The sequence below is a fragment of the Rhinatrema bivittatum genome, chromosome 6 (assembly GCF_901001135.1).
Source record: "Rhinatrema bivittatum chromosome 6, aRhiBiv1.1, whole genome shotgun sequence".
Taxonomy (NCBI): domain Eukaryota; kingdom Metazoa; phylum Chordata; class Amphibia; order Gymnophiona; family Rhinatrematidae; genus Rhinatrema; species Rhinatrema bivittatum.
The window spans coordinates 213,559,062-213,580,800 of NC_042620.1; the positions used below are offsets into that span (position 1 = coordinate 213,559,062).

The 21,739-nt window shown below is 42.4% G+C and overlaps 1 protein-coding gene across 2 annotated transcripts in view; it reads left to right on the top strand.

Moving 5' to 3' along the window:
- Positions 1-3,751: 3,751 nt before the first annotated feature.
- P2RY10 (P2Y receptor family member 10) overlaps positions 3,752-21,739 on the top strand; it is an 85,803-nt gene continuing 67,815 nt past the window's right edge. Inside the window, exons 1-4 of one of the 2 annotated variants that reach the window (XM_029606532.1) lie at positions 3,752-3,825; positions 10,302-10,338; positions 15,437-15,582; positions 16,676-16,740. The gene's annotated coding sequence lies outside the window, so the exon portion shown is untranslated. The remainder of the gene's footprint in view (positions 3,826-10,301; positions 10,339-15,436; positions 15,583-16,675; positions 16,741-21,739) is intronic. The other variant, XM_029606533.1, reaches the window with a different exon arrangement.

Consider the following 21,739-nt stretch of genomic DNA (forward strand, 5'->3'; position numbering starts at 1 on the left):
CTGGTGTTCTGGCGGATGTACCGCTTCAGTGACAGAGTCCAGTTATTGCTGAATGTGTGTGTGATCTTTTCAGAGAATTTAACCAGCTCCTTCTGGACTGCCCTATGCTGCTGTCAGTGACAGGTATGATTAGTATTGCATGCTCTCAAACCAAGCAAGTTTTGTTTGTTCATGCACAAGAATGTCATATATGCCCCTGCAGACAAGTCAGGAACTGTGCTTGAGTTGGTCAAAAAAGACCAAAAAACAGAAAAAAATATTTAAAAAATATTTCACAACATTTTTGCCAAAAAGGTAAAAAGCTTACGAGTAGATTTTAAAAAAGCTACATGCACGCGTCCATGTGTGCGCATTACCTGGCGCACGCACATGGACGCGCGATTTGATAACCTGCACGCACTGGTGCGCGCAAGTTATAAAATCCGGGGTGGCGTGAGCAAGGGGGTTTTGAAAATAGCAATTTTACACTCGGCGATGAGATCGGGCCTCCCCCAGTTTCCTACCAGTTCGCTGGAGGGAACTTGCCTACCCCCGTACCTACCCTCCCTCCCTCTTCCCCTCTCCTCCCCAACCCCTTTGAAAGCCCTACCTTTTGGTTTTTTTCTTGTTTTTGAACTTACGACAGCTCCTGAGCTGGCGTAAGTTGCCTGCGCTGGCAGGCTGCTGGGGCGCGATACCCCAGCACAGCGGCAAATGGCTACTGTACTGGCGGCCTCCAGCTCTGCCCTGCCCCACCTCCTGGACCACCCCTCCCCATCCCGGACCACCCCCTCCTCGCCCCCAGGACCATCCCTTGGAAGAGGCCTGGCTCTTGTGTGTGTAACCGGGGTTAAGCGCACGGCCGGGCCTCTTCTAAAATGCATGCAGCATGCGCAAGGGCCCACCGCACGCATAACCCCCGTTTTCCCCGCGCGCAAGGGATTAAAAATCAGGCCAATAGTATGTGTACTATGTTTTCACATTTGCTATGGATACTTCAGCAGTGCACATCTTTACACAGAAAAGCCAACATTAGTGCCGGGCATTGAGACAGAGCATGGCTTGGACAGATATGGATTTATGGTCCTTTGTCTTAACTCCAAGTTTCTATTTGTTTTTGTTTTATGCCCTGCCTTTGTGTCTTGACTAGATTTATTTATTTTATTTATTTATTTATTTACAATTTTTATATACCGACATTCAATCTGAGATATCACACCGCTTTACATTCAGGTATTGTAGGTATTTCCCTATCCCCAGAGGGCTTACAATCTAAGTTTTGTACCTGAGGCTATGGAGGGTAAAGTGACTTGCCAAAGGTCACTAAGGGCCATAATTAGTTGGTTACTAAGAGGGAGAAGGAGGTTAGTTCAAGTGTTGGTTTCAATATACATTATTATTATTTTATGTATGTTCTATGGTACCCCGCCGTGAAATTTAAAATGTTTGTTACCTGCACACTGCAAATTTCACGGCAGGGTACAATAGAACATACATAAAATAATAATAATAGTTTAAACAATAAAAAATAAAAATATAAAAAAATACTCAACAATAGACTGAACATAAAGCATCATAAACTGCATGTTGCCAAAGATGGTAACTTCTATGGTCAGGAAAAATGGAGTGTCACCTAGCCAGCTGGTTCAAAGGCCTCCTTAAATAGGAAGATTCTTAGTGCCTTTTTAACCTAAACATGATGCATGCACAGAGGTAGAGAATTCCATAGGATTGTGCCAGCTGTGGAAAAGCCCTCTTGCAGGGATGGAACATTTAATCACTCCTGACTAGAGGAACGCAGGATGTGCACAGGAGCTCCAAGGAGTAAGGACTGCATATTTTAGGAGCAATTCAACGTTTTTGTCTGGCTAAATTCAGCACTCAGCTGGACAAATGGCAGGGTTTTAAATTTCTGGCACACTGAACACCTCCAAGTTATCTGGTAAGTAGTTAGCAGGTTAAAATTTAACTGGATAACCTGGAGGCATTCCAGGAACAGTGTCACTTATCTGGCCTGAAATAGCTGGGTTTATTCATTGGCATGTCCACGCCATTGAATTTCTAATATGTTAGCCAGATAGGTTTATCCAGCTAACTAAGGGGGTCATTTATCAAAGTGCTACATGGTGTTTTTGCATGCGTTAAGCACCTTTAACACATGGTGCGATGCAAATCAGAAAAGGGGAGGAGTTTGGGGCTGGCTTCACAATTTTGCAAAGCCATTAACTACACCTTTCATATTTATTTACTTATTGTGTTTTGTATACCGTCATTCGGTTTTGCCATCAGAACAGTTTACAGTAATTAGAAAAGAGTTAGTTAAACATCATCATAAAAGATTTCTATCACAACGGTTGACAGTTTTGGTGATTGTATGTTAGTTATTACAGCATGCTCAGAGAAAAAAAATCAGGGATACAGGTGGTTCTCTAGCTGGGAATTGTTATACATGTAGCTAGTCATTCTATGTTTGAGAATACAGTTACAATTAGGTGTCCACTTGATTTTGTGAAGTAAATTTAATGTTTTGAATGAATATGAGAGAGAGAGAGAGAGCACCTTGCCATAATGCCCTCATACTAGATAGGTATTTATACCTCTATATGAGGCCCACCTAGCTACTCAAGGTGAGGTTTAGGTATTAGTGTAGGGGTTAGGGGCCACTTTGACATTCAGAGTGAGACATATGAACAGTGCTCTCTTGTGAAGATTTGATGACCTTTGGAGTGAGGAATCTCACCCAAAGATGAGATTTGTGCAATGTTCTCTCAACCTAACTGATGTTATCCAGGTAGAGAGTCCGTCAAGCTAGGTTGAGAGAACATTGCACAAATCTCATCTTTGGGTGAGTTTCCTCACTCCAAAGGTCATCAAATCTTCACAAGAGAGCACTGTTCTTTTCGTATGTCTCTCTCTGAATGTCAACGTGGCCCCCATCCCCTACATTAATACCTAAATCTCACCTCCAGTAGCTAGGTGGGCTCATATAGAGGTATAAATACCTACGTAGTAGGAGCACATTATGGCAAGGTGCTCTTTCTCTCTCCTCCCTCCCTCCCTCCCAGTGGTTGGAGGTAGGAATTACAACAATTCTGGCACTTAATGCAAAAGTTATCACAATTTGTGATAATACCTATGCCAAAGCACTAAGATAGCACACCTTGCAATAAACTGCCTATTACCATAAAACACACCCCTTTTCCTATCACATGCAATATTTAGTGCATTTTGATAATTCCAGGGCCTTAGCTAGATGCCCCTAGCTGAATATTGGCTTCTAGTGTTTTTGTATAGTGTGCATATATCTGGTATGTGGTACACAAATCATGATGATAATAATAATAATAATAGAGAGAACATAGGATAAAGAATGATAGAAAGGGTTAAACCGGTATTCATATCATATACTGCTGTATATTTAATGCATCCATTCTATTTTCTATGTACCTCTATTTTAAAAAGCTAAAAAGTATTGTGGAATCCAAAATGTGTCAACTCTGAGTATTCCGATTGTGGATTAATCCAGTTATAAAAACATACATAGAAAAGTGTTTGAATAAGGAAAAAGTTGGAAACTTCAAAGCAGTAAGTCCATTGTCCAGGCTTTGAACCTTGTAACTGACAGTACTCATGAACATTCTGTCCCCCTACCTTTCTCTCAAACACTAGCAATCAGCAAAAAAATTGCTTGGTTCATTACTGCCCTCTGGTGTTTGTTCAGTTTAAATCTTTCATGTTCATTTTTTTTTCAGTGTGTGTTCAATATCAGGACAATTTTCAGAGAGATCAGGCTAAAGAGTAATCTCGTTTGAATCCCCTGGTTGAAAATGTTCCTCTTCAGAGCAGGTAAATATACTCTAGTGTCACTAAGCAAGTATATTTAGCTGTGGCAAAAAAAAAAAAAGGAGATGCAGAAAATAAACTCAGTCCATATGTTAATCAGCTTATGGTGAAATACATTTTTTATTATTTACTCATTAAGGCAACTCCATTGCTCATCCTCTATAAACAAACTGGTCCCCCGACACGGACCCCGTGTTTCGCCAGAAGGCTGCGTCGGGAGGGACTGTTACAAAATGTATTCCAAGGCTAGGATATAAACATAGAAAGAAAATAACAATGTCTTAATACATAAGGACTAATAGATTACCGGGGCATAGTGTAGAACAAGTTGCCGGTACATACCTTAATGCAGATCAACATTCAAGTAGCAAGGAGCGCGAACAGTATAGACAAACACAAGAATTTAAAGGTCTGAAGTTATGGTACGAAAAAACAGACGACCAATGGGAAACCACCAACACGGTGGGTTTTAGACCAATCACAGATGAATGTTACAGTCCATCAGGAGGAATGGTAGTATCAAACAAAATAATGCCACTCTATTTCATTATTAAGACCCTTGGGAGATAGGCAATCCAATCTGTACATAAGAACATAAGAAATTGCCATGCTGGTCAGACCAAGGATCCATCAAGCCCAGCATCCTGTTTCCAACAGAGGCCAAACCAGGCCACAAGAACCTGGCAATACCGAAACACTAAGAAGATCCCATGCTACTGATGCAATTAATAGCAGTGGCTATTCCCTAAGGGGTAGATTTTCAAACAACGCGATTTGGCGTACTTTTGTTGGCGCATCAGGCGCCAACAAAAGTACGCTGGATTTTAGTAGATACGCGCGTAGCCGCGCGGATCCGCTAAAATCCTGGATCGGCGCGTGCAAGGCTACCGATTCTGTATAGCCGGCGCGCGCCGAGCCGCGCAGCCTACCTCCGTTCCCTCCGAGGCCGCTCCGAAATCGGAGCGGCCTCAGAGGGAACTTTCTTTTGCCCTCCCCTCACCTCCCCTCCCTTCCCCTAACTAACCCACCCCCCCGGCCCTGTCTAAACCCCCCCCCTTACCTTTGTCGGGGGATTTACGCCTCCCGGAGGGAGACGTAAATCCCCGCGCGCCAGCGGGCCGCTAGCGTGCTGGGACGCAACCTGGGGGCGGGTCCGGAGGGTGCGGCCACGCCCCCGGACCGCCCCGGGCCGTAACCACGCCCCGGGCCCGCCCCCAAAACGCTACATCCCGCCCCGAAAACGCCGCGCGGATCAGGCCCGCCCCCCGACATGCCCCCGACACGCCCCCCTCGGAAAACCCCGGGACTTACGCGAGTCCCGGGGCTCTGCGCGCGCTGGTAGGCCTATGTAAAATAGGCGCACCGGCGCGCAGGGCCCTGCTCGCTTAAATCCGGGCAGATTTACGCGAGCAGGGCTCTTAAAATCCGCCCCTAAGTAAACTTGATTAATAGCCATTAATGGACTTCTCCTCCAAGAACTTATCCAAATTTTTTTTAACCCAGCTACACTAACTACACTAACCACATCCTCTGGCAACAAATTCCAGAGTTTAATTGTGTTTTGAGTGAAAAAGAATTTTCTCCGATTAGTCTTAAATGTGTTACTTGCTAACTTCATGGAATGCCCCCTAGTCCTTCTATTATTCAAAAGTGTAAATAACCGATTCACATCTACTCGTTCAAGACCTCTCATGATCTTAAGACCTCTATCATATCCCCCCTCGGCCGTCTTTTCTCCAAGCTGAACAGCCCTAACCTCTTCAGCCTTTTCTCATAGGGGAGCTGTTCCATCCCCTTTATCATTTTGGTTGCCCTTCTCTGTACCTTCTCCATCGCAACTATATCTTTTTTGAGATGCGGCAACCAGAATTGTACATAGTATTCAAGGTGCGGTTTCACCATGGTGCGATAAAGAGGCATTATAACATTTTCCATTTTATTAACCATTCCCTTCCTAATAATTCCTAACATTCTGTTTGCTTTTTTGGCTGCTGCAGCACACTGAGCTGACAATTTTAAAGTATTATCCACTATGATGCCTAGAACATTTTCCTGGGTAGTAGCTCCTAATATGGAACCTAACATCGTGTAACTACAGCAAGGGTTATTTTTCCCTATATGCAACACCTTGCACTTGTCCACATTAAATTTCATCTGTCATTTGGATGCCCAATCTTCCAGTCTTGCAAGGTCCTCCTGTAATGTATCATAATCCATTTGTGATTTAACTACTCTGAATAATATTGTATCATCTGCAAATTTGATAACCTCACTCGTATTCCTTCCCAGATCATTTATATATATTGAAAAGCACCAATCCAAGTACAAATCCTGAGGCACTCCACTGTTTACCCTTTTCCACTGAGAAAATTGACCATTTAATCCTATTCTCTGTTTCCTGTCTTTTAACCAGTTTGTAATCCACAAAAGGACATCGCCTCCTATCCCATGACTTTTTAGTTTTCTTAGAAGCCTATCATGAGGGACTGTCAAATGCCTTCTGAAAATCCAAATACACTACATCTACTGGTTCACCTTTATCCAAATGTTTATTAACCCCTTCAAAAAAATGAAGCAGATTTGTTAGGCAAGACTTCCCTTGGGTAAATCCATGTTGACTGTGTTCTATTAAACCATGTCTTTCTATATGCTCTACGATTTTGATCTTGAGAATAGTTTCCACTATTTTTCCCAGCACTGAAGTCAGGCTCACTGGTGTATAATTACCCCTATCACCCCTGGAGCCTTTTTTAAATATTGTGGTTACATTGGCCATCCTCCAGTCTTCAGGTACAATGGATGATTTTAATGATAGGTTACAAATTTTAACTAATAGATCAGAAGTTTCATTTTTTAGTTCCTTCAGTACCCTAGGATGCATACCATCCGGACCAGGTGATTTGCTACTCTTTAGTTTGTCAATCTGACCTACTATATCTTCCAGGTTCACAGCGATTTCGTTCAGTTTGTCTGACTCATCACTCCTGAAAACTATCTCCGGAACTGGTAGCTCCCCAACATCCTCATTAGTAAACATGGAAGCAAAGAATTCATTTAGTCTTTCTGCAATGACCTTATCTTCCCTAAGAGCCCCTTTAACCCCCTCGGTCATCTAATGGTCCAATCGACTCCCTCACAGTTTTCTTGCTTCGGATATATTTAAAAAGGTTTTTATTATGATTTTTTGCCTCTATGACCATCTTCATTTAAAATTTTCTCTTTGCCTGTCTTATCAATGTTTTACACTTAACTTGACAATGCTTATGTTTTATCCTATTTTCTTCAGATGGAGCCTTCTTCCAATTTTGAAGGATTTTTTTTTTGGCTAAAATAGCCTCTTTCACCTCACCTTTTAACCATGATGGTTATCGTTTTGCCTTCCTTCCACCTTTCTTAATGTGTGGAATATATATGTACTGCGCTTCTAGGATTGTATTTTTAAACAATGTCCATGCCTATTGAACACTTAACTTTTGCAGCTGCACCTTTCAGTTTGTTTCTATTTTCCTCATTTTATCAAAGTTTCCCTTTTGAAAGTTTAGTGTTAGAGCTGTAGATGTACTTATTGTCCGCCTTCCAGTTATTAGTTTAAATTTGATCATGTTATGATCACTGTTGCCAAGTGGCCCCACCACTGTTACCTCTCTCACAAAATCCTGCGTTCCACTAAGAATTAAATCTTAAATAGCTCCCTCTATTGTTGGTTCCTTAACCAATTGCTCCATGAAGCAGTCATTTATTACATCCAGGAACTTTACCATTACCATTTGTTTGAAGAGAGCCCCTTGCAGTGCATCCACTATCTCTCTACTTCAGGTATATTCCACAGAAGGGATTCTCCAGTTTATGTCCAGCATATTAAAGTCTCCAACAATCATCACTTCTCCTTTCTTTCCCACCTTTTGGATGTCTTCGACCAGATCTCTGTCCAGGTCTTCCATTAGAGTCGGAGGCCTGTAAACCACACCAGTAAAAATGGATGACCCATCATCTTTTTTTAGGATGGTCCATAATGCTTTTTCTCTTCCCCACTTTCCTTACAATTCAGTTGCTTGGATATTGTTCTTGACATAAAGAGTTACTCCTTCCCCTTCTCTGTCCTCTCTGTCCTTCCTTAACAAGTTATAGCCTGGTATGGCCATATCCCAATCATGAGAATCCATGAACTATGTCTCTGTGACAGCAACAATGTCCAAGTCTGCCTCCACCATTAGGGCCTGCAGGTCTGGGATTATATTGCTCAAACTACAAGCATTTCTAATCATAGCTTACCAATTTATTTCCATTGATTTGTTGTACTTCGTTTCTACCTTTTCTGCTTTTTTGTGCTGATTGATTTTTGTTATTTTCTCCTCCCATGTCCTGTATTGCTTGGGGGTGACATGTCCATTTCATTGGCCATCTCCTGCTACCCCCTTCTTTATTTTAAAAGTCTGATTATATATGCTCTGAATTTCCCACTTAGCACCCTCCTTTCTGCTACAGACAAATGTAGGCCATCCTTACCATATAACCTTTTACTGCTCCATACACAACCCCAGCCTCCAATATATCCAAAACCATTTTCTGTACACCAGGTTTCGAGGCAGGAATTGAAATTATTTATATGGCATATCTTCTCATTTCCCTTTCCATGAATAGGTAATACTTCCGAAAAGGCAATAGTCTTTGCAATGTGTCTTATTATCTTGCATAGATTTTGGAAATCTTTTTGTACTTCATGGATACCATTTCTATTGGTGTCATTGGTCCCCAGATAGATGCTAACATTGATATCAAAATTTCTATTTTCTTCTTCAATGACTTGGACTCTCTGGTTTGCATTTCTACTTGCTGAGGATCCTGGAATTCATTTAACTCGTGTCACCATCAAAAAATGCTCCCAAATAGGTTCCTCTAATGACAGAGTCTCCCAGCAGAAGCAGCTTTGTCTTATGACATTTGATTCTGTTGTAGGGTTTCTGGGTGCACTGGGTGAGTTCACTTTTAGAAATCACTTCCATATCTATTGCTGAGGTTTCTTCATTCCCCAATGCAGAAAAAGCATTATGTGTAGGAGTAACAGTGGAGAGAGTGGGTGTCTTTTTATCACAGGCCTTATTCTACCAGAGCCCACTGTTATCCAATTATTCCTTGTTTTTTCAGTCCTGGATGTCTGACATCTCTGTGGGAGTGGGGGTTGATGCCCAGGATGCTATAAAGTTAGGGAAGGTGGGTGTCTGTTTGTCACATGTCTTGTTCTACCAGAGCCCACTGTAAACCATTTTTTCTTGGGTTTCTGCATTCCATGTGGGAGATGGGTGTGAGATACTGAATGGTTCAAGGAAAAGGAGTTTAACTGAAATCTAGACAATTCCTCCCTTCGATGAATGAGCTCTACTATAATTGCAGACAACTGAAGGCAAAAGGGACAGCCTTTAATTCTCTAAATGATAGGCCTTGGGACATAAGCTCCACAACTGTTTCATTGAATGAAATACATTTTGTTAATTTATCACTAATTCCTTAAATCAAATAAATAAGGTAATATAAAATTTAGGCTCTATCAAGGATTTTTATTAGGTATTTGAAGCTAGTAGAGAATAATAGGAAGACAATTTAAGTTCTTATTATCTGAGCTGTAAGGAACTACTATGTAATGGCAGACGTAATTGAAGCTAATTAACTAGGAGTGGAAGACTACATAAGAAAAGTAGACCCAGAGCCCCAGGTGTTTAGAAATGATCTTATACCCTGTCCAGATAGATAAGCACCAACTACTCTTTTTTTGTAGGTCTTCTAAAATTTCTTTTGATCATGGCACGATGAGTTCCCACTAATTTTTATGATGAAGACCAAACTCAAAATCTATTGGACCTTTATATAGGACAGGAAGCCCAAAGTCAGTCATGCAGTTTCACTCTGAAAGATGGATTGCTTTTTATCGATTTATGTAAGCATCTGATTCTAACTAGCCGATTAACTGTGCTAAGGAAACTAGAATTTCAATCACTATTTCACACTCGTACTGATTCTGAATTTGTCTTATTAAAGCTGATTTTCAAAAGAGGATTCAGCACCTTATTTAAGGCACTTTACTTAGGATCCTAATATATGTTCCTATATTCAGCTGTTTAAGGCAACTTAAATAGATGAATAAAGCAGCATAAATGTAACTTTAGGTGTCCTAACTTGCAAAACCTAAAGTTAGTACAGCAATTGGGACAACGTAAATAAAGGTGCCTGATTTGGGTGTTCAGTGCTAAATATCAGTTCTGAGCACCTAAATTTGTTTCTTCACCCTGTCTCTGCCCTTGTCCAATTTTTAGGTACCATAATTTATAAGACCTTATAGTTTAATGCATCTAAATTTAGGCAGTAAGGCCATGAAAATGTTTAAATTCAAAATGCGTTTAACTCTTAAAGTCCTCTTTGTTCCTGCTTTGTACTTTGTGTCTCAAGAAACAAGGAATTGTTTAATTTATACTGTTTTATTGCAGAAGGAAAGATTGGCTTCAATTAAACAAGGCTATCATGGTAAGAACTTGTTATTATCATTATTATTCTTGGGGTTCACAAACTTTTTCTCAGTGCTGTAGTAAGGAATGGTTTTTTTTTAATTAGTAATCTTTCTAAGTAAATGAAAATAAACTTAGAACAACTTCTGAAGGCTACATTTTAGATAAACGTGAGAGGAAGGATGTTGCCCATGCTTGACTAAACATAATAGATATTACACAGAAGCCGCTGTAATTTCCTTAATCATTCTTGCTTAGGCAATAGTGTAACATGATTACAGTTTTGGTTTTCTAAATAAACAACTAGCTTTGTGGCCTGCACATATTCCCTTTGTAGTGGAAGGGCTGAGCACCTCAGAAGAAGCCAAGTTGGCCTGTGATTGGATTATTTGACCTTTGCCAGCACATAGAGTAAGGATACACATGACTTCGAGAGATATTAATTGGCTCCAAAGTGATTAGTTTGACTATTAAATATGAGCCATACATATAACCCTCAAAAGAAGAGCAGTCTGTTTTGGGAATGTCCAGTGTTCCAGATTGGGTGAGAAAATGCAATGATCACCTTTATTTATGGTACGGAACACACAAGGTCATATCAAGAAAACATTTAATTTTGTTTTTAAACTGTGCCAGCAAAGAACTCTCCCTCATAACGTGACACTTGGACCCATTCTTATTCAGTTAGAAAAATATGTTCATGTTTGTCCATTTATGATATCTTGATATTTGGATAAGAAAGCATACTTTTCTAACTTTATCTTAAAAGGCAATGCAACATTTAAGAATACCAAAATAAGGCATCTTCACTTCATCAATATTAAAAGATTGGTAAAGAGTAAGATTTAAAGTTTGATTCATTCAGATTTAGAAAATAGAAAAAGTTCTGGAACAAAGATGTTCATAAACTATACTGAAGAAAAATAATCATATGCTATATTAAAAATATTGCCGCTCTGAGGACCTGCATATCTCAGAAAAGTAATGTATATCTTTTCAAAATTTTCCACTGTGTTCCAGATCCTCCCTGATTAAGCGGAAATAACTCGCAAACAGAAGGCTTTTGGGGGTAGCAAACGAAGGAGTTTCTATATTCCTAAAGACTACATTCTTTTTGGCTGTCAGTCAAAAAGTGTCAAATGATCCTTAAACAGTGAAACAAAAACCTACCTCATAAAATGTTGAGTAACTGCAAAGCTGATCCCTCTCCATGGAAAAGGGGAGACGGTTGTCGTTAGTGTAATTCCATTTTGAAGGAGAAGCTCAAGCTGTATCTCAAGGGGCTATAAGATAATGTATTTCTTGTGGCTATCTCTTCTCTCACTTTCCCCATCTTCATTTCCCAAGGGGTAGGTCCTTTCTGTTGGGGGGAAGGATAACCTTCTAGGCCCAGGACATACTTGAACTCCCGTGTGAGTGTGATGCCATAGCTCTTCAGGACAGACATAGCTACAAACCAGGCTGGACTCACTGGATAGGTGTTCAAATCAAAATTTACAATGATTGATCTCAGAATAATGACTAGATGCAGAAAAACCAAGTACATCCAGGATCCTCAGCTTTACAAGACTGGGGATATAAAAGATCTCTACCTTTATGAATGTGTCCTTCCAGGCAGGGGCTTGGAATCCATGAGTTGGAATGATAATTATCCCAAGATGGCAGGGGTATCCTAACTCTGACTGGAGCCCTTCCCACAATACCTGGAGTCCAATTAGAATCCCAAACTCCAACCTGATGTCCTACGCCTCTGAATTCCTCTTCAAGTTGAATAGCTGCTGGCTCTGCAGCCCTCCAGGAGGAAAGTCTAAATACAGGAAGCAGTCCTTTAAGTTTCCAGCTCTGTGTAAGGAAGGGAGCAGAAAAAAAAAACTTCCTTCCCTTTAGGTGGAAAATTCAGTTCTAGTTCTCTCTTCTACTTGAATGGTCACTGTAACTTCTTCTCAGTCTGGATGAAGAGGTACACAGGATACACTGCCAGGAATGGTATAGATCACAACTGTAAAATAATAAATAAAAAAAACCCAGAAAAACTCCTTCTGTTTCCCTCTTTCCCAACCAGTCATATCAGAGGACCTGGCAGAGCAGTGTCTCTCCCTCTCTTTGCTAGACTGGGGGCCTAATTTGGAAAACACTGAAACAGCTGCTTTTCCTTGGATATCAAACCTATACTGCCACACTCTAACCTAGTCTAAGTCCTCCTTGTGCCTCAGGGACTCTCCATTTCAGACATCCTCTGGGGGGAGGTGCTGTAACGAGTGGTACGCCCCTCTGCAGTTCTCTACCCAAGGACTGGGAAGTAGGGTCATCTGGTGGAGAATCCAGGAGGTCCTCTACACTAGCCTTACCACCCCTCTTTCCCCTCTTTTCCCTCTCTATCCCACATGGTTCCTCTTCTCTTAGTTCCTTTACTTCAGGAAGGCTTCACTGGGTCTTGAAAACTTACTGCAGTGCTTCCCAACCCTCTCCTGGAGGCAGACCTAATCAGTCAGCTTTACAGGATATCCATAATGAATATGTAGAAAATAAATTTGCATACATTTCTTTTTTTTTCTATTGTCTAACTTTATTCATAGGATTCAGTCTCCTGTCCCTGAGGTTGTGCTACAGTTTCTTATATGGATTCTCTTTGGCCCTAAAATTGCCCCACCCCCCTCTGTTATGGAGCATGTAGATTTCATGACAGTCCTCTAATACGGGCTTTTACACCAGTCCATGCTCCATTGCCTCTTTGTTTAAAATATGTAAATACATTTAGCAGCCTCATTGCAATATGTATGAGCCTCATTATCCCTTTCCTGATGTGCAAAGTCACTCTCTTGATCTAAGCAACATCTGCTACAGTGCATGATTTTAGCTTGAGATATAGGCAAGAAGCTAAAAATGCTTGCCCAGACTTCAGTTAAATATTCTGGAAACTACTGAAGATGGATAAGTTGAAAATAGATAAGTTGCACAACTTATCTATCTTCAGTTTAATTATAACCATGTGAACCCCTCTTATCAAGTTGCTACATTGGCTCTCTGTCTGCTTCCATATACAAGTCAAGCTTCTCTGACTTTTATAAATGCATTCACTTTGCTGCTCCTTATTACCTACCTATCTTCTCTGTTCCTACACCCTGTTTTGTAAACTCTGCTCGTCAGGCAATTTGCTCTTATCTGTGTCCTTCTCCACTCCCAATTCCCAACTCTGTGTTTTCCTTATGTCTTGAATAGACTCCCTGAGTTGATTCGTTGTGCTCCCTCTCTAGCCATAATCAAAACCAGTTTAAAAACTCACCTTTTTGAAACTACATTTAAACCCTAAGTACTTCTCTATCAGAAATACACTTCTCATAGACTCTTGTTTGTCATGTATTCTTCTCTTGAATACTTAGATGGATGTGCGCGCGCTACCCAGTGCACACACATGGACATGCGATTTTATAACATGCGTGTGCTGGCGCATACATGTTATAAAATGCCAGGTCGGCACACACAAGGGGGGGAGCAGTTTTGCAGATATGCGCGGCGACGTATCAGGGCCTACCTCAGTACCCTCCCAGTCCGCTCCAATTAAGGAGCAGACTGGGAGGGAACTTCCCAACCCCCTAGCCTGCCCTCCCTTCCCCTTCCCCTATCCTGCCCTCCCTTCCCCTTCCCCTATCCTGCCCTCCCCTATCCCTATCCTAAACTCCCCCCAAAATCCTTAACCTACCTTTTGCGCCTGCTTCAAACAGCACCCTGCCGGCACGCGATCCCCCGGCACAGCGGCAAATGGTCACTCTGCCGGGCTCCTCTAGCCCCACTCTGCCCCTGGACCTCCCTGCCCCGCCCCCTGGACTGCCCCTTTCAGCAACCCCAGGACTTACACGCATCCCGGGGATTTACACGCATGGCTGGGCCTTTGAAAATTGGCCCGGCGCATGTAAGGCCACCTACGCGTGTAAAACCCCGGGTTTTACGCGCGTAGGTGTTTTAAAATCCGGCCCTTAGATTGTAAGTTTCATGGAGCATGGGCTGACTCTTATGTTTAGTACTGCTTTTGTCTATTAGTGCTTTAAAAATGATAAATACAGTAGTGGTATAGTAGAAATCATGTACATAGCTCATCTCATTAGAAAGCAATGGATAAATTATAATGTTCTCAAGCCAGGACTGCAAAATTGTGTAAACACCTATCAGTCCCCAATATCAAATTTGTTATATTTGCAAATTTGAAGGGAAACAGAAAACTAATTAGATAAAAGCAAAGGAACTTGGAAAAGGAATATCATTCTTTCATTGTGCTCAGACCCATGGAAACTATTTAAGAATCTCTCAACAACTAATTAATAAGGGAATTATAAAGGGAAGCTAAGTAGTGTACACAAAACAAGAAAACATCGGCAATATCACTATGTTAACAATTTGATGCTTCAGTGACTTCGTAGGATGTTGACTAAATGTAACAGCTATCTGCATACACCCAGGACCAGAATGGCTTATAAGGCAACACTGGCAATTGCACAGGGTCACATGTTGAAAAGGCTGGCAAACAATGCCCCCCCCCCCCCCCTCCCCCCGGGCCTCTACTATCCCTGCCCCCTCTCTTAGCAGGCATCCATTTCAATCATCCCTTCTGCAGGCATCCTTCCTGCTTCCCTTACCTCTTCAGCTTTTCTCTGCTGTGCTAGGTGGTCCTGGCTTTGGCTACTTACTCATAGTCCCTGTAATGAACCGGCAATGAAGCTACTGCTCTCATACCTTGGCAGGCTTCTTGTTTGAAAAAGTTACCCTCAGGAAGGGGTAAGAGCAGAGCTAGTACTGGGAAATAATCTCACAGTCCTCGTTTTCACAGACATAGCTGCAGGCAGCAGTCAGAACTGGGCACCCTTATTAAAGCAAATAAAAGATCAGCAAGTAAGGGCAGAGACCTGCAGAAGAGAGGAAGCAGCAGAGAAGGCTCATCTAGGAAGACAGTTGTAACGGAAGTCTGCTGAAGAAGCAGTGGCAAATGCTGACACCACTGAGGCTTGGAATAAACCAGTTGCCAGTCCTGCTCACACCTTTATCAGCTGCAGAATTATTATGATTATTTATAAATGTGTTTATTAATTATTATTATTTATTTGATTTATATTCTGCATTTTCAGGCACTTCAGAGTAAATTACATTCAGGTACTGTAGGTATTTCTCTATCCCCAGAGGGCTCACAATCTAAGAATGAATAGACATGGAGATGAAACTCATAACAGCCAAAACCCCATTTCCTAGGGAATAGAGCCATCAGTCTTATGAGGTAAGATGGTGAACAAAGTGCTGGTTTCTGCAATTGTTTTCACACCAGTTATTTGCATGTTGGGTTAGTGAGAGGGTCAAATATAAAAAGAAGCTTACAATGCACATGATAGGGATGTGCAGAGGGATGCCATATGTTGCATTTGGGATTCAGATTCGTCGGGGGGGAGGCAAATACGTTGCAGCCGGCAAGGGGGGGGCCCAGATATGTTCATGTGTTAATTCTTATTCGTTTCCTGGCTAAAATTGAATTTACAACCCCCCACCCTCCTGACCCCCCCCAAGACTTACCAAAACTCCTTGGTGGTCCAGCGGGGGGTCCAGGAGCAATCTCCTGCACTCACACCCTCGGCTGCCGGTATTCAAAATGGCGCTGATAGCCTTTGACCTTACTATGTCACAGGGGCTACCGGTGCCATTGGTCAGCCCCTGTCACATGGTAGGAGCACAAGATGGCGCCGGCCATCCATTGCTCCTACCATGTGACAGGGGCTGACCAATGGCACCGGTAGCCCCTGTGACATAGTAAGTTCAAAGGCTATCGGTGCCATTTTGAATACCGGCAGCCGAGGGCGTGAGTGCAGGAGATGGTTTCCGGACCCCTGCTGGACCACCAGGGAGTTTTGGTAAGTCTTGGGGGGGGGGGGGTCAGGAGGGTGGGGGGTTTGTTTAAATTCGCTCCTTTAGATGGCTGAATAATTCGGTGAAGATTCATTGTATTCGTGAGGAATCGCGATACGTTTCGCTTCCCCACAAATACAACGAATATGGCCCTATATCAGGGGTGGGCAATTCTAGTCCTCGAGCGCTGCAAACCAGTCGGGTTTTCAGGATATCCTTAATGAATATGCATGAGAGAGACCTGCATACACACTGCCTCAGTTGTTTGCAGCCCTCGAGGACCGGACTTGCCCACCCCTGCCCTATATGTTGCGGATTACCAATACGTAGGAAATGAATGCATATCCCTAGAACATGATTCATCTGCACAGTTTTCTACTGCAGCCAAGTAGAAGTCAGCGCCAACATTGGGACATTGAAGAACTCAAGTGCATGCTTTAGCACTGATTGAAAAATTAACCTCTCAATTGCAGGATAAAGTTATGCTGTATGACAAAGTTTGGGGACACTATTGGGAGTTTTATAATGCTGTACAGAGGTGAGTTGTGTGCTGTTGTAATAGTCTCAGAGACAGAGATGTGTTTTACATGTTATATGTTAGCTGGTTAACGCAGTGATGTGTGCACTGTGGTACCTTTAAATAAAGAGTTATAAAAAAAAACCAAAGGCAGAAGGATAAAGGGGAGTTATGACACAGGCATGCCAATACCTAAAAACTGTAAAAACTGAAAAGGCAAGCATTGTTTTAGTGGAAAGGAATTCTAAAGGAAAAGGTCATTATCTGAGATTGAAAGAAGGTCGACTCAGGAGTTACATTAGGAAATATTTCTTCGCAGAGAAGGTAGTGGAACAGCCTCTCATTGGAAGTGCTGAAGGCAAAAACAGTATCAGAATGTAAGAGTGCACGGAATAGCTACAGAGAATTCTTAGCTGGATAGAACTGAAAGTAAACCCAAGTGGTTTGCAAATAGCCTGTGGTATACAACAGGAAGAGGAACAGAAACAGAGTAGATGGGCTTTGTCTTCATCTGCCGTCACATTTTATATTTCTGTGAATCTATCAGATGCAGAAGTGATATGCCAAAAGAAGTTCCTGTAAGGCAGTCAGATCTTGAAGATGATATAATTGGCAGTTTGTTAGACATGCACAGAGACTTAATTCAGTTTACCAGGCTCACCAAGACTAATGGGCTGAATATTTCATGTTTTTCTGACTGCTGAATTGAGATGCTATGAAAGGCTGGAGTGACTGCAGTGCAAGTTGTAAAATCTTGCTGGAAACAGCAGGGGTCAATATGAAAACAGTTTGTTCCTATTCTGGACTTAGCCGGAGTAACAGTGGGACTTGAAAATTCAGCTGCTTTTACCACCCCTGAATTATCCAGTTAAGTTACATCCAGTACAAGTTAGCTGGAAGCCCCACAGCTGAATAATAGTATTTACATTTAACGCGTTAATTAAAAAAAAGAAAGAGAATAAACATTTTGGGCCGGATTTTCAAAGCCCTACGCGCGTGGTGGTGGTGGTGGTGGGGGGGGGTATGCATGCCGGGCCTAGTGACGCACGTAAAGCTCTGCTTCGCATGTAAGTCCTGGGGCTTGCAAAAAGAGGCGGTCCGGGGGCGGGGCGGGGCCAGAGGCAGGCGCAAAAGGCAAGATAAAAGTCAGGGGGGAGGTTAGAGTAGGGCTAGGGCGGGGAAAGGTTAGGGGAAGGGGTGGGAATGTCAGGCTAGGGGTGAGGGAACGGGGGAAGGCAGCGTGGCTCGGCGTGCGCAAGGTGCACAATTGTGCACCCCCTTGCACACGCTGACCCCTGATTTTATAACATGCACGTGCCTGCAGGCGCATGTTATAAAATCAAGAGTCCATGGGCGTGCACAGGGTAGTGCACGCGCATGGACGGAGAACGGAGGAAGGCTGTGCGGCTCAGCACGCGCAAGTTGCACAATTGTGCACCCCCTTGCGTATGCCGTCCCTGGATTTTATTTGTATGCGCACCGGGTTGCACGCACAAATGTACACCCATGCGTACCTCTTAAAATCCGGCCCTAAGTGTTGCAGATTTTCATATCATCCACAAAAAGCACAATTTATATATTGTATAGTTGCCCTATTGAAGATCTTCTCAACTGATCGTTGCCAGATTATTCTGAATGAGATTCTATGCTTTCAGTTGTTATGCACCAAAAATTTAGAACAAAGTACCATTAACCCCTAAGCCTGGAGTCATGCTAACTGAAGATCAGGAAAATGTCAAGGCATGGATTTTCCACTAGGCCTACCCCAGAGACTCACATCTTCAGCCCAACTTCCTGATCTCCTGATGAGGTTATACACAACAGGGACACAAGTGGGTCTTGAAACTATTCAGAAATGGAATTTCCTATGCTGGATCCCAATGCTGCATTACTTGCAAATTCTGATCTGATTGTAAGCTGTTCTAATGCCTCTGTTCATTTAAATTTATCATAATCTGCCTTGAGAACAGCTTTGGGAAAAGGTGGAATTTCAAATATTCATAAATAAATAAACAAATACATTCTGAAAATTTGGAATTATGCATTAATCAAACTTTTTCCGTAGTTTTTAATTGGTGTGTTGAACCTTTAGGTCCTTGTTTGTAATAAAGGTAGCTTTAGTGGGTGCCTCTACTTGAAAGGCCAAACACCAAAGGGTGCCTTTTCAATTTTGTTTTACCCTGAACAATTGCATTATTTGCATTACTTTGGACTTGATTTACTAAGACTTTTTTCCCATTCTGTGTTTTTGGGGAAAAAAAAAGCTTAGTAAATCAGGTCTTTTGAAAGAAGATGGCAAAAATTGATTGTGTGATTATCCTGGCAGGATGAATGCACCAAAATAGACAAAAAGCATGATTGACATTATGAGAGGATGCAGGCCTTTAAATAAAATCCTGAAAAGTTAAAAAAAAATTGAAAGACTTATTGTTATCATGCAGTAAAGAAGTCCTGAAATGGAACACTGGCTACATAATGGAAATTTACCCATGATGAGACCCCATAGATAGGAGCTGACCTCCATGAGTTAAACCAGCCTCTGGCATAAGCAAATACATTCATCTGAGGTTTGCCAGAAGTGAATAAAAAATGTATATGTATGTGGGTGAACAGGTATTTAATTGTAAGCAGGTTAGTTAGTGGCATGGAGGACATTGATGGAACAACTGTAGGAACTCTTCCTGCGTATTCCAAATATCTTTATTTCAGTTCTATATGACCATTTTCTCTCCTTTTTGTGACTGTCTCCTGTTTTTGTTCACGTTTTTGGTTCTATTCACTCTCCAAAAGCAAAAAACAGAATTTGGGCGATTCGAGCCATTAGAGGCTGCTTGGCATGCACCTGCAAAAGTGAGTGCACATTATTCCAACAAAAATAAATACAACTCTTAATTCAAGGGGTGGAGAACGAAGCTCCTAATTTTGGCTTGGAATGCTGCCAGTTCCAACATACATTCACGTGTAGGACTTTAAAGGTTTTGAAAATAGGGAGAGTTTTGTTTAAGACAGTTTTCCCTAATGAAGGAAAACTACAAAGCCCGGGGTGTCTCGTACTGGAACTTTTGCCAAGTAAGAAGAAAACATTTTGGCTAAGTGAAGACAAGGTATTTGTGCTAGAATACAGGTAGCCTGTTTGTTTCAGCTGAACTAATATTCAAAGAGTGGGATTTATGAGGAAAGGTTTAAAGCCATTTACATGAAAATGGTCCTAAAATACATGTGTTAATAGCACTTACATGCTTTACAACCTCTCAGGCTGTTTGAAAATTACCTCCTGCAATGAAATGTTAAACTTTGAGCTGCATGTATGGTGAATTTATTGACATACATGTGGGAAAGCTTCAGGGTTTTCTTATTTCTCAGAATAATGGCCTATGTTGATGACATTCTATTACTGCTTTTCATTTCTCACTGCTAGGCATATGCAAAGCGGCACAAATATTCAGAAACAGAAAACCAGAAAGACAGAAAAAGCCCATATGGACCATCCAGTTTCACCATCAATCCAATTAATTTAGCATCAATTCCTTAGAGATCCCCTGTATTTATCCCATGCTTTCTTGAATTCAGAAATTGTTTTTGTCTCTACCACCTCCATTGGGAGGCTGTTTCATGCATCCACCATCCTCTCTGTAAAGAAGTATTTCCTAAGATTACTCCTGAAACTATCCCCTTTCACCCTCATCTCATGTCCCCTTGTTTTAGAGCCTCCTTTCCACTGAAAAAGGCTCACCTTCTGTACATGGAAGCCTTTGAGATATTTGAATGTCTCTGTCATATCTCCCCTATCTCACATTTCCTGTAGGGTGTACATGTTTAGATCTTTAAGTCTATCCTCATATGCTTTAGAACAAAGACCACTGACCATTTTAGTAGCCACCCTCTGGATATAGATAAGAGATAGTACCTGCTCCATGGTGTTATGTTTTTGTAATGATGTGAACCCTGGGCCGAGATGAGAGGTGTCTTCACCCACAGGGAGGAGCTCTGTGGGCATCACCGTCGGTAGGCGCAGTCTCAGCTGTATGATAGAGACTTTATTAAGAAGGAAGAAAAGATAGAGCGGGAGATGCAAATATGTACAGTTCTGAGCAATGGGGTATATCTAAGGTGATACCACTGATGTGAAGATCCAGTAATGACCCGCAGAGTGGGGTACGCCAGGAAGTCCCTTCAGATGACTAGAGATTACCTCAGAAGTGCAGATCCAGTAGTGGCCTGCAGAGCGGGGTATGCCAGGAATTCCCTTCAGACGATTAGAGATTACCTCAGAAGTGCAGATCCAGTAGTGGCCTGCAGAGCGGGGTATGCCAGGAAGTCCCTTCAGATGAGTAGAGATTACCTCAGAAGTACAGATCTGGTAGTGACCTGCAGAGCGGGGTACGCCGAGGATGTCTGTACTGAAGATGATGATGATGAGAAGGTTGAGGTGCAGGAACCCAGAAGTGGATCTTGTAACTGATGCGGCAATACCCTGCAGCTCAAGGTATACTGGAACAACTTTTACTGAAGAGGAAACAGCAGCAGCCCGAGGCACGGGTACACCATAGAGAAGCTTCAGTAATGCTAGTATCGTTGAAGTCTGTAGTAAAGTATTCACAAGTGGTAGTTCCAGGAGAGTGTCCTGAGGAGTGGATAGCCAGGAATGCGGAAGGGCCCCCGAGGAGCAGGTACCCAGAGCGTCCACACGCCAATCGAGGAATCTGGTACTGGAAGTCCAAGAATGGAGTGGATTCAGCAACTAGGGAACTCCTTGCTAACTCATAGCAGCAGAGGGCTGGTCGGCTTAAGTACAGCAGCGAGTTGATGTCATCCGGAGGGGACGCCCCCGAGGTTCCAGCCATGACGTGTACAAAGGAGGCCCTTGCGCCCGCCTTAGGTGATTCCAGAGACAAGATGGCGGTCGGTAGTGCCCACACCATCCCGGGGACGCCGGGGAGGTCGGCGTTGGTTGGCGGAGGCCTCCATTCTTCCTAGGATTGACGGTGCAGGGAAAAAGGAGGTGAGCATGAGAGATCGC